Below are 14,716 nucleotides of genomic sequence, written 5' to 3'. Positions count from 1 at the left end.
AGAAAAACTTTGACTCCGTGCAACCTTCTTCCAAGACCGTTGCTTACTCCTGAAATTCGAAGGACGACTCCTAACATGTCCTGAAAACTATGACTGAGCACCTCTCACAACTGCTCCTATAGCTAGAGCACTAACTATTTGCACACATGGTGCACCTACCAAAGATAAAGTCAGGTTCTCCTCTGCTAACTGCACCTTCTCCACAGCTATCTCAAAAGTCTTAGGCTCGAGAAGTCGAACCCCTCCACTAATGCGGTCACTAGGACCTCTAACAAAATACTGAATCAACATAGGCTCATCATCTTCTATCCCAGCATACTGCCTAAGCTCAAATAACTTACGCTCATACTGCTCAAATGTCATGTTTCGTTCCCTCAAATCATGAAATTTATCTACCTTTCTCTGTGTCCAATGATCTAACAAGAATCAAGCACAAAACCGCTCAAGAAAAAACTCCCAAGAAATCTTCGCAATATCCAAATGCAAATTTTGCTTCTTTGTATGCCACCATGTCAAAGCAAAGTCATGAAGATGCATAACTGCAGATCTATCCTTAGTGTTATTGCTATATGGGTTCATAGCAAAACACCTACCCGTATCTAGAAGCCAAGTCTCTTCCTCCATGCCACTATTAGAACCATTGAAAGTAGGGGGATGAGATCTCAAAATATCTCTCATATGACTAGTTGCAACTGCATTTTGATCCACAACAATATTTTCTCTCCTACGAGGTGAACGTGATCACTCTCTCTCCTAATGACCAAAATAGTGAGACTCCTCTTGTCATTTCTCCTCCTGTCTTGGTCCTAATCAATCTAGAAGATCCTGAAGTGAATTAACCAACTGCGGAATCGCATCACCACCCTATTGTTCCTCATGGCATGACTCTCTAGAAACCCCAGAATGATGATTTCATCGAATACCCATATGACAAACACGACCTCTACCTCTATCAGGTATCTTGTCTAACCAAGACACAAAAGAAACTATAAGATAAAGCTAGGTCAACAAATGCAACAAAATAACAAGAAGGGATAAATCGTTGGGCTACCCTATGCTAAGTGCTAATACACACAATGGGTTCATGTGAAACCAGAGTATCCATTGTATGAACATTGGCTTTGATACCAAATGTAATGCCTGCAAAAATACCCTAGAGAAAATAACTAAACTAACTAACAAATAGAGATATTTAAAAAAAAAAACATCTACCAATGCATCATACTACAACTAACATTACTCATATACATTAATGATAACATAACATGAAAGCATAAACTACTTAAGCATAACCATATTCTTATCATTATTTACACAAGCAGAATAACAGTACACAACTATCATTTGTTTAGGGTACTATAATGTTATTACTTAGCTATTACTAACACATACACACATCCACAATATGATTCCCTAAACAACTAATGCATCTAAGTACATTCATTTCCCAAGTAACCTTTATCCTTCTTATTATGAGAATCATTACTTATGGATGCATATCCTAGCATATACCCATTAATTCCTTAAGTTCTTTTAAAAGCACCAAATCCAAATGTTCCTAAACCCAATTTCTACATTATCCATCTAGTACATCATGAATTCCATTAACCATTAACCACAAAGAGAACTAGATCATTCGCTTAAGAGTCATAATACATTCCATCAAAATGACTACTTGCATACTTATACAAGTACAATAATAGAAAGTGCTAATCTCATTTCCATTAGAATCTCATAATACAAGATAACCACATGGAATCATTTACCACAACATACACTTGAGCTTCCCATTACAATTCATAATCAATATAGAATTTCATTCCCTAACCATCACATAAGTAACATTCTTTAACAACATAATACATAAAATCTTTACATCATCTTAATCCATTACAAGATCATAGCCTCTACATCATCACATCCTATTACATGAGAATACATGATACAAGAATATAATCTCCTTTACAATGTCATCATGATACAATATTTCATCTCAAATACATAGAATTCGGCTCCAACATCCAACTGCAAAATGAAGAACCATAGAGTACATATCCACGCATGCTACCATCCAAAGAAGAACATCCCAATGGAAGAAGGCATCAAACCACCCAACCATGTGGAACCAAATAGGGACCACACCCCTATGCTAGGAGATGACATGGGGTTCCAACTCATACTCAAGACCTAGGCTGACACCTAATAACCAAGGGACTCAATCAAGACATCCACAAGATAACAACCATAAACAATGAATCAAATCACATCACAACCATAATTATAAATCAATAAAATCCCAGAGGCATAATAAACAATCAAGGCATAAGGATAATGGACACATGTAGGGAAGAGTGTCATCACATACTAGCCTCATGTGGAATCTACCTCAACGTTGGAGCCAAACAAGGGAGGTCAGTTCACCGCTTCAATGGTCTTCCCAATCTTAGATCCCAAAACCACCTCCTTGGGACTCTCCATTGGGGCACAAGCTCAAATTCATTATCTTTATTAAGTGAATCCTAACTAGCAACCCATTAATCAATTTATTAAGGTTCACTTGCAATTACAAGAAAAACTCTTCATGTGTTTCCAACCGGTCTAGACCCCATCCTAGAGGTCTATTGCTCATGATTGTGGTCCTACACATGCAAGAGCCCACTACCCCTAATCATGGACCAATACATTAGGTTAAAACACAAAAAAAAAACATCATGTCAACATCATGAAGGCTCTCAAAAGACATAAACACAGTCACAACATCACTAGTAGAAATTGAAACATAACATGAATCATACACCCAAATGCAAGCAAGAGCCTCCACCAAATCAATACAAAAATGAACCAAGGAAAATATATGAGATCAAAAGATAATCCAAAATAATTACTAATCCTCAACAATGAGGCATAAACATCCCACTAGAGCATTCCAAAATATATCCCTCAATAGCAAGGAAATCAACCTTTTGTTGGAGCAATACTGTGAATATGCACAACCCTTGACGATAAGGCACAAATATTACTATCAGATCCATAGAAAATAATGAAAGGATCAAAATAAAAACAAAAAAACCTCTGAGAACATCAACATCAATCACAAAAGCCTCTCGTACAAGCCCCATATCCAGAAAAGTGACCAATTTGAGCAAAACTAACAAAACCAACTGAGCAAAGCAGATTAGCGCAACAAAGAACTAGTCTGGTGCATCCATAGGGTAGATTAGTGCATCTATGCCAAACATTAGCGCATCCATACCAAATATTAGCACATTTGTAACATCTTTTAGCGTTTTGGGTTCAGAGAGAAAAAATCAATGAAAACAGACAAAACAGGTAACGAAAGTTGCCTAGTTCGCACATAGACTTACTAAACAATCAAAAGAATCTTCCAAAAGGTACAAAAGGACAAAATAGAGCCATTAAAACCATGAATTTAAATCACCATGTCACACAAACAAGATTCATCAACAATTCCCTGCACCTCCTTCACATAGACACCAAATTTGCACAGTAATATAAGAAGATATGAAATAGCATAGAGAGACTTAGAACATCATCACAAGACAATCAAAAGTTAGAAAAGACCATCAAGGAAGAGAAGAACACAATAATTTAAATAAGAAATATGCAACAGAAACACTCCCAACAATATTCCTTTCCAAGTTTTCACATAAAATCTTATATACATGAAACCATTTCCCAAACCAAAATTGCAATCATAGAACACTGAAATCTCCCTCCCATTCAATCTTTAAACAATCACATTTAAAAGAATCTTTTCCACAAACAATCTTTTCAAATTAAAAGTGCATAGGAAGAACAAAAGCTCTAACATGTAAATCACAACCAAGGTAAGAAGTCAATTCAAAGAAGAGCAAACAAAATCATGTGAATCCAACCACACAATCTTCAGATTCAATCAACAAATATTCAACAACCCAAGATTCAATCGAAATCAACTCCAAAAGCAAGAAAGATTCACCCACATGGTAACTCGACAACATTAATAAAAAGCTCAATAAATAAACAATCAATTCAAAACTATATGTTATACCTACCAAGCTTGATTACGAGGTAAATAATATTTATTAGTATTATTTGCTTACCTTCCACAACTCAACCAATAGGATAAAAGGGTAGGTAAGTTATCTAATATATCCCATAACCATATAACAACAAAGAATAATATATATTTAATAATAATAATCAAGCCCAATGATAAATAAATAAAATCCAAGGAATAATAATAAATGAAATAAAATTATATAAATAAACTCCTCAATAATTAATTAATTAGAAAACAATAATTAAATAATAAAAAAAATTAAATCAAATCAAATAAACAATAAATCACAATTAAACAATAAATAAATAATAGAGGATCAATTAAACAATAAGTCATTAAACCAATTAAATTAAATAAATAAACATTAGAACCCAATAAATAAATAATACCAATCAATAAATAAAAATAAATAATAAATCATTGAATAATATTAATACCTTAATCTAACCACTAAATAAACTATAGAATGAAATCAATTATTGATTAAATCAAACAACCATACTCACAAGACCACATAACAAGCGTCCTAACAACCACAAGACAATACTAACCACCAACTTGCGCCACAACACAAAACCGACAAGGTGAACAACGTAAGCCTAGAGTATGAAAGGGAAACACGTGTCATCTCCAACAACTTGTCATTGGGATAAATGTTGGCATTTGTGCTGAGTATGTTGACATGATGATATTATGTTATCATTGATGTCAATATGTTGGAGAGTGAACCAGCAATATGCTGAAATGTGAACTGGTACAATGTGGTGAACCAATATATGTGCAAAGTAGTGAACAGGTATATTGAAGCTAAACAGTTGGCAAAGTGAACCGGTATAGTGGTATAAATTGGTATATTGAGAAATAGGTGAAGTGGTATGTTTGTCCAAGAGAACCAATATGATGAAATGTGAACTGGTATATGGAGTGTTCTCTATGAAGACTTAACATGATATGACTACCAATTGGTAGTCTTAGCTTAAGGGTTTCCAGTTGAAGTGTTCCAAGCCTGTGTGACTCAACTGATGACATTGTGTGATGAGTTAGCATTGTAATGAAAATCCGATCATGTTGCCATGTCAGCTTGAGCGCGTGAAGGATCTTGCATGAAGAAGATCAATCCTATCTACCTCAGGAATATGCGAAGTCTCTGTAAATGGTGGAGAACGCGTGATAGGTTACAAGCCACCATGAAAGCGGTGAAGAAGGAGTGATGGAGAATGTCTCGAGATCTATTCAAGACTTGTGTATTCAAAATGCAAAGTGTTCAATGGCCAGGATTGAACCGCCTGAATTGCTTAACCTAAATGTTTAGGTTTTAGGGTTTATGCTACTGACCTATCTGTTTCCTATAAGGTCGATGTTCTGTTTCTTTCTGAGGTTGTTGACAAATGGTGTGTGTGTGTCTAAGTGAAGAGATACGTGATTCTTGCCAGACCAGATGAGATAAGAGGATTGATTCCTGCATTGTGTGTGTGCAGAAGGAAGGAACTTAAGCGGATCTACATTAGGCATTGAGTGCTATTATCAGATCATTGTAATACGTGTTGATCCTTAACCACTTCAACAGTTGGAAAATCCCTTAACCGGGTAGCTTTAACCACCTTGTTGTAAATCCTTTAACAGGGTGACTCAAACTAATTGATTTCTTGAAATCCTCTAACAAGGTAACCTTTAACAGGGTTTAACCCTTAACCGGGTATTTAGCCATCCCTTAACCGGGTGATCCCTAAAAGGATCGGTTCTTATCAAAACTTGTTGTAACAATCTTTAACCGGACTAGGCTCCTAATGGAGCGGACTTCTAAAGAGTTCAAAAGTAGCTTGTGGGTATTCATCCCCACCGTGGTTTTTCCCAGTTGGGTTTCCACGTGAAAAATCTGTGTCATGTGTATTATTTTTCATGTGATGATTTAAGTGATTTGTGTCTAAAGATATTTCATGCTGAGCTAACTGTTATTATATTTCTGATGATAGATTACCTATTCATTCATAAGGGTGAAATGGAAGTGTAGTATTAAGTTGAGTGGAAAACTAAGTGATCAACCGGTTAATGCTTGTCACAGTTATTCTTAGCTTTACCGATTACACTATGTTTCAGATCGGTCTTACTGTCTGTTCGATACCGGTTTGGTACTTATTGTTCATCATTGAGTTATCAATTGGTATCAGAGCATCCTCCAGGTCCTCTGCGTTGTAAGCTTAACCGCTTGAGGGAAAGATCCTATTGTAATGATGAAGAGGGAAGGTCCAAAGTTCAACAGAGATAACTTCAAAATTTGGAAGGACAGAATGAAGATTTGCATCAGAAGCATGGGTGCTCAACACTGGAGCTATGTTGAGAATGTTTTTGTTATTCCAACCGGTACTCTCACTGATGATCAAAAGAGAGAGATATAGGAGAATGGGCAAGTCATGGAAGCCCTAATCAACAGCTTATCTTACATTGAGTTTATTGATGTCCAGGATAAAGATAATCCCAAAGAAGTATGAGACACTCTTGAGAATATCTATGGTGGTGATGAGCATGTAAAACAAGCTAAAGAAGAAAGCCTTAGAGGAAAGTTTGAAGACGTGCAGATGGTTGAAGGTGAGACCATTCAACAATATGGAATAAGGATCAAAACTATTGTTGGAGATATCAAGAGCGCATGTGGTATAATGGAAGATTCCACTATGGTAAGCAAAGTTCTGAGATCCTTATTACCGGTCTACACAATAAGGGTTGCTGCTATTCAGGAGTTGAGATCATTAGACAAGACTAAGGTATCCCTAGACTCCATCATTGCAAAGTTGACAGCCTATGAGCTAAATAGTTTTGATGGCAGTGTTCAAAAGACTAAATCAGCTTTTAGAGCTTCTGTTGTACCATCCAAAAAAGGAAATGAAGCAAGCACCAGTGGTGAACCAAGACATAGTAGAGAAATGGATGGTGAGGAGATCCTAATGGAATTTGAAGCGCTTCTTGCTAGGAAACTTCCTAAAGGAGCCGGTAAATACAGAGGTAAGATTCCTTTGAAATGCTTTTCTTGTAATCAGATAGGACATATTGCTATAAACTGTCCTAATGGTGACAGCAAGGACAAACCAGAAAGGTTCAAGAAATTAAAAGGAGGAAACCGGATAAACTGTTTTGTTGCAGTTGATGAAGGTGTCACAGATGAGGAATCAAAAGATGAAGAGAATGAAGATATTGTGTTTGTTGTAGTAAAAGAAGATGTGTCAGACAAGAAGGCTCTTGTCTCTCGCTTTGATAATTCCAATAAGTGGATTATTGACAGTGGCTATTCTCACCACATGACTGGTGACTGGAGCAAATTTCTATCTTTGGAAGAATATGATGGTGGTGTGGTTCGCTTTGGTAATGATGCACCATGTATGGTTAAAGGAAGAGGGTCCATCTCTCTGAATGGAAAGAGCAGTGCTGACAATGTGTATTGGGTGAAAGGTCTCAGACACAATCTATTGAGTGTTGCCTAGCTAAATGACAGTGGACTCACTCTGGAATTCAAAAATAGAGCGTGCAAAATCAAAGGAAAGAATGGTGAATTGATGGTCATCGGTATGCAGACCAAAGGTAGCTTATTTCAGCTGAATGCAAATGTAAGTACATGTCTTATGGCTAAATTTGATGATAGTTGGATATGGCATAGGAGACTCTGCCATGTAAACTTTGATAACATTGTGAAGGCCAATAAGACCAAGGCAGTCAAAGGATTGCCAGTGCTAAGCAAACTGGAAAATCCTTTATGTAGAGAATGTCAACTGGGGAAAATGTCTTCCTCAACTTTCAAAGGTAAATCTTTCACCGCAGACAATTTACTTAATCTTGTGCATACTGATTTGTGTGGTCCTATGAAAACTAGGAGTGTGTAGGGAGATAGGTATTTTATGATTCTTACAGATGATTGCTCAAGAATGATGTGCGTCACATTCTTGAAGGACAAGTCTGAAGCCTTTGGAAAGTTCAAAGCTTTCAGAGCATTGGTAGAAAAGGAAAATGATAGAAGAATCAAATGCCTTAGAACTGATCAAGGAGGGGAATTCACTTCCAGTGAATTCAACAAATATTGTGAAGAGAATGGCATCAAGAGGCAACTATCTACCCCCTGGACTCCACAGCAGAATGGCTTAGCAGAGAGAAACAACCGGACTACGGTTGAAGTAACTAGAACTATGTTGATCCAAGGAAAAGTTGCTCACACCTTTTGGAGAGAAGCGGTGAGAACTGCAATATACACAATGAACCGGGTACTCATCAAGAAAGGAAAGGATAAGACTCTTTATGAGTATTGGACTGGTAAGACACCAGTGGTAAGCTACTTTAGAATGTTTGGTAGCAGATGTTATATCAAGAGAAGTGAACATAAGAGCTATTGAAATGTGGCGACTGATCAGAAAAGTACTGTACACTCAGCACGTATCCTCACCGAGGTCTGGGGCCGGGCCAAGCCTTGGGCAGGGATTCGGGGGCGGCAGCCCCCAAGAAAAATGGGGGTTCAGGGGCGGGAGCCCCCGAGAAAAAAAAATTTGGGTATTTTTTTTATGAAAACCAACATTGTAATAAAACCCTAAAAAGGCCAACTTTGTTTTTGCCCAAAAAATGCATGTTATAAGCGGCTAGGATGCTTAAGGCATTGTAAAGTGATGTACTATTTTTGCTGGATAATAAGAAAGATTGGGCGACTGTGTATGGTGGACGTAACCCACTCTGGGTGAACCACGTTAAATCTCTGTGTTATTTGTGTCCTATTTTATTTCTTTATCTTTTGTATTTAAATCTGCATATAATTGTTAGTTCATATTTGCTTCGGATCTGCTTGAAACCGTAACAATTGGTATCAAAGCGAGGTATTATGTAAATTGGCAGGACTCTCAGATTTGAGTGGGAGAAATGGAGGATTCCAAATTCAAGGTTGAAAAGTTTAACGGCCAGAATTATCAGTTAAGGAAAATGCAGATGGAGGATTACCTGTATCAAAAGGATTTGTGGTGGCCATTGGAAGGAAAGGAAAAGAAACCGACCACAATGTCAGATGAAGAGTGGGACATTTTAGATAGAAAAGCACTGGGATCCATTCGATTGTGCTTTGCGCTGTCTGTAGCATTCAATATAATAGAAGCAAAAACGGCTGTAGATTTGATGGCAACATTGGCTAAGTTGTATGAGAAACCCTCAGCTTCGAATAAGGTATTTCTTATGAAGCATTTGTTTAATTTTAAAATGAGTGAGGGAGGATCTGTAGCGGAGCACTTAAATGAATTTAATACAATTACCAGTCAATTGTCTCTGGTAAAAATTACCTTTGCAGAAGAGGTTAGGGCTCTCTTGATTTTATGTTCTTTGCCAGAAAGCTGAAATAGCTTGGTTATGGTTGTAAGTAACTCTGTCTCTGGTAAAAATACTTTGGTATTTGATGATATTGTTGGTGTTATCCTAAGTGAGGAAATGTGAAGGAAAAGCAAGGGTGAGACTCCAACATCATCAGGTAGTGTTTTGAATGTGGAGAACAGAGGAAGATCAAAGGAAAGAGGAAAAGGCCCTGGGAATGAGAAGTCACGAGGGAAGTCAAAGAAAGGATGCTCTCAATCTAGAGGAAAGAAAGATTGTCGGTACTGCGGAAAGCCTGGTCATCTAAAGAAAGACTGTTGGTCTCGGAAAAACAAAGAAGGAGATAAAAATGAAAATGACAGTAAGGAAGCTAATATTGCAAGTAATACTTTACAAGATGCTTTAATCTTATGTTTGGATAATGTTAATGATTCCTGGGTAATAGAATATGGGGCTTCATTTCATGCTACACCCCATAGAAAATATTTTCTAGATTATGTTCAAGGTGATTTTGGACAGGTATATTTGGGTGATGATGAGCCATGTCAAATTGTTGGAAAAGGAAAGATAAAGATCAAGTTGCAGAATGGTAATGACTAGTTTCTGCAGGAGGTAAGACATGTTCCTAATTTAAGAAGAAATTTAATTTTTGTAGGGCAACTAGGTAGTGAAGGTTGCATAGTTACCTTCTCAAACAGTATGTGGAAGGTCACTAAAGGATCATTAGTAGTAGCTAAAGGTGCGAAGGTAGGCACATTATATCTGTGTACTGGTAACACTTACTCTACCTTAGCTGCTACAGATAAAGTTACTACAGGGACAACAACAATAGATGTTGCAAGAATAGATTCGATAATGTGGCACCATAGGCTTGGGCACATAAGTGAGAAAGGGATGAAAATCCTTCACTCCAAAAATCTATTGCCAGGACTAAAGAAGATTGATTTAGAGTTCTATGAAAATTGTGTTTATGGCAAATAGAAAAGAGTCAGATTTCTCAAGGTTGGGAAAGAGAAGAAGAGTGAGAAGTTAGAGCTTGTGCATTCAGATGTATGGGGCCCGGCTCAGGTATCATCTCTTGGTAGCTCTTGTTATTATGTTATTTTTATTGATGACTCAACTAGAAAAACATGGGTATATTTCCTAAAACAAAAATCAGATGTTTTTGAAACTTTTAAGAAATGGAAAGCTTTGGTTGAGAATGAGACAGGAAAAAAGTTGAAGTGTCTCAAATCAGATAATGGAGGTGAGTATTGCAGCAAAGCATTTGAAGATTACTGCTCCTTAAATGGGATTAGAAAGCAGAAGACAGTTCCAAGAACTCCACAGGAAAATGGTGTGTCAGAAAGAATGAATAGGACTATCATGGAACACGCGAGGAGCATGAGATTGCATGTTGGATTGCCCTTACATTTTTGGGCAGATGCTATACATACTGTTGTCTATTTGATAAATAGAGGACCTTCAACCCCTTTGGATGGTGGTATTCCAGAGGAGGCATGGACTGGTAGAAAGGTAAATTATTCTTTTCTAAAAACTTTTGGTTACGAAGCTTTTGTCCATGTTGATAAAGAAAACAGAACCAAGCTTGATACTAAATCTCAGAAATGTACCTTCATTGGATATGGGATAGATGAATATGGCTATCGGTTATGGGATTTTGAAAATAAGAAAATAATTAGAAGTAGAGATGTTATATTCAATGAGAAGGTTATGTATAAAGAACAGATGTAGGAAAAGAAGTATGAATAGGACAAACAAGAATATGTGGTGTTGGATGAGATTCCTGAAAAATGAAATGCCACAGGTACCTAATGCTCAACAACAACAGATTGTCCCACAAACTCCTGCAAGTGTTAGACATTCTACGAGGACAAGTAGACCCCCTGAAAGATTTTCTCCTTCTTTGTATTCTATTTTATTAACGGATTCTGATGAACCAGAAGAATATGAAGAAGCAATCCAGGTAGATGCCAAACAACAATGGGAGCTAGGCATGAAAGAGGAGATGGACTCCATGATGAAAAATAAGACTTGGGACTTAGCCCCTTTACCTACAGAAAAAAGAGCCTTGCCTAAAAAATGGGTTTATCGGCTGAAGGAGGAGGAAGGAGGTCAGAAAAGATATAAGGCCAGACTTGTGGTAAAAGGTTTTGCACATAAAAAGGGTATAGATTATGATGAAATATTTTCTCCAGTTGTAAAAATGACTTCAATTAGAACTGTACTTAGTCTTGTGGCTGCAGATGATTTACATCTTGAATAATTAGATGTCAAAACATCTTTTCTCCATGGAGATTTGGAGGAGGAAATTTACAAGTTGCAACCACAGGGATATGAGGTCAAAAGTAAGGAGAACTTGGTGTGCAGGTTGAAGAAAAGTCTGTATAGCCTAAAGCAAGCACCCCGACAATGGTATTTAAAATTTGATAGTTTCATGGCTGAACACGGTTATCATAGATGTCATTCTGATCATTGTGTATATTTTAAGAGATTTGATGATGGAAGTTATATTATCCTGTTGCTTTATGTTGATGACATGCTTGTTGTTGGGTCTAACATGCAACATATAAATGATCTTAAACAAAAATTAGCTAGGTCATTTGCTATGAAGGATTTGGGTGCAACTAAGCAAATTCTCGGTATGAGGATTACATGGAACAGGAAAAATAGAACCTTGAATTTGTCCCAAAGTGAGTATATAAAGAAGGTGTTGAAAAGATTTAACATGCAGGATGCAAAAGCAGTTAGTACACCTTTGGCTAGTCATTTCAAATTGACTAAGGAGATGTGCCCAAAGGCACAGGAAGAGGTTAATAAAATGTCTAACATCCTGTATTCATCAGCTGTTGGTAGTCTGATGTATGCAATGGTATGTACAAGGCTAGATATTGCACATGCAGTGGGAGTTGTGAGCAGGTTTATGAGTAATCCGGGTATGGAACATTGGAATGCTGTGAAATGGATTCTTCGGTATTTGAAAGAAACTACTACGAAGGCATTATGTTTCAAAGGATCTAATGCTGCTTTGAGTGGATTTGTTGACTCTGATCTGGCGGGTGATATTGATTCATGGAGGAGTACTACAGGGTATGTTTTTACTATAGGGGGAACTGCAGTCAGTTGGATTTCTAAGCTGCAAAAGGTTGTTGCACTTTCAACCACTGAAGCTGAGTATGTTGCTGCTATAGAAGCCAGCAAGGAGATGATTTGGTTGCAATGTTTTCAAGAGGAATTGGGTCAGACACAAGAGGATAGCCCATTGTATACTGATAGCCAGAGTGCCATTCATCTTGCGAAGAACTCTGCTTTTCATTCAAGGACAAAGCACATTCAGCTCAGGTACCACTTCATCCGGACTGTTTTGGAGGAGGGTCAGTTACGGCTTGAGAAGATTCACACAAGTGAGAATCCTATCGATATGTTCGCGAAGGTAGTTCCACAGGAGAAGCTGATTTCTTCATCAGTTTTTGTTGGTCTTCTTGATTGACAATTGTGGAATTTATACCAGTCGAGTCCTAGCATTTTATGCAGCAGATGTTACATGTACATTAGTGTCATGTAGTATCAGTCTCCAAGTGGGAGATTGTTCGGTGTGGAGCCTGGTCCGTCTCCAAGTGGGAGATTGTTGAAATGTGGTGACTGATCAGAAAAGTACTGTACACTCAGCATGTATCCTCGCCAAGCAGGGGTTCGGGGGCGGTAGCCCTTGAGAAAAGCGGGGGTTTGGGGGCGGGAGCCCCCGAGAAAAAAAAAATTGGGTATTTTTTTTATGAAAACCAACATTGTAATAAAACCCTAAAAAGACTGACTTTGTTTTTGCCCTAAAAATGCATGTTATAAGCGTTTGGGATGCTTAAGGCATTGTAAGGTTGATGTACTATTTTTGCTGGATAATAAGAAAGATTGGACGCCTGTGTATGGTGGACATAACCCATTCTGGGTGAACCACATTAAATCTCTGTGTTATCTGTGTCCTATTTTATTTCTTTATCTTTTGTATTTAAATCTGCATATAATTGTTAGTTCATATTTGCTTCGGATCTGCTTGAAACCCTAATAAGAGAAAGTTCGATACAAAATGTGATGAAGGAATATTCCTAGGATATTCCACCAAGAGAAAAGCTCTCAAATGTTTTAACAATAGGACTCAGAGAATTGTTGAAAGCATCAATGTTCGAGTTGATGAAAATTCTGGAAAACCTAAGGAAACTGGCAATAAGCAAGTAAGAGATGAACCGGTAGTAACCTTCTGGGAACCGGGTGCTAATCAGCCAAGTACCAGTAACAGTGCTCCTACACCGGTAGATGTTGATGCTGATGAAGATGAGGATGAAGAAGAAAAGCAGGAGGAATCAGTCAAGAGCATTCCTCGATATGTCAAACTGAATCATGATCCAAAGAAGATCATAGGAGACAAGGATGCAGGAATCCTTACAAGAAGAAAGGTCAAAGAGAATTCTTGTATGATCTCTGAATTTGAGCCTAAATCATTCAAAGAGCCACACAAAGATGAAGACTGGATCAAGGCAATGGAGGAGGAACTTGATTAGATAGAGAAGAATGGTACATGGTCCTTGGTACCCAGACCGAAGCATAAAAATGTCATTGGTACCAAATGGGTGTTCAGAAACAAGCTGAATGAGGATGGCACAGTGGTAAGGAACAAAGTCAGACTAGTATATAAAGGATATGCTCAAGAAGAAGGAGAAGACTATGGAGAAACCTTTGCCCTAGTAGCCAGATTGGAAGGAGTGTGTATGCTTCTTGCATATGCAGCTTTTAAAGGATTCAAGGTATACCAAATGGATGTAAAATCTACATTCCTAAATGGAATACTTGAAGAGGAGGTGTATATAGAGCAACTAGGTGGGTTTGCTCTATCAGAAGACAGTGACATGGTGTGTAGGCTACACAAAGCCTTGTATGGACTAAAGCAGGCACCTAGAGCATGGTATGAATGCTTGCACTCCCATCTTGTGAAGATTGGATTTGAAAGAACAAGTGAAGATAGCAATATCTACTTGAAATCAGAAGGAGATCAGATTCTGATCTGCGAAGTATTTATTGATGACATCATCTTTGGAGGTGATGAAACAATGAGTCGTGAATTTGCTAATGAGATGAAAAAGGAGTTTGAAATGTCACTCATAGGGGAGATTAAGTTCTTCATTGGACTACAAATTCAATAAATGAAAGATGGAATCTTTATTACTCAGTCCAAGTATGTCAAAGAGGTGTTGAAGACCTTTGGCATGGAAGATAGTAAACCGGTTGGTACACCAATGGTGATCGGTTGTAAGCTATCGAAAGAAGATGACTCAG

The sequence above is a fragment of the Cryptomeria japonica genome, chromosome 4 (genome assembly GCF_030272615.1).
Source record: "Cryptomeria japonica chromosome 4, Sugi_1.0, whole genome shotgun sequence".
NCBI classification, from domain to species: Eukaryota; Viridiplantae; Streptophyta; class Pinopsida; order Cupressales; family Cupressaceae; genus Cryptomeria; species Cryptomeria japonica.
The sequence above is the reverse complement of the archived record's forward strand: the minus strand, read 5'-3'. Positions refer to the sequence as shown.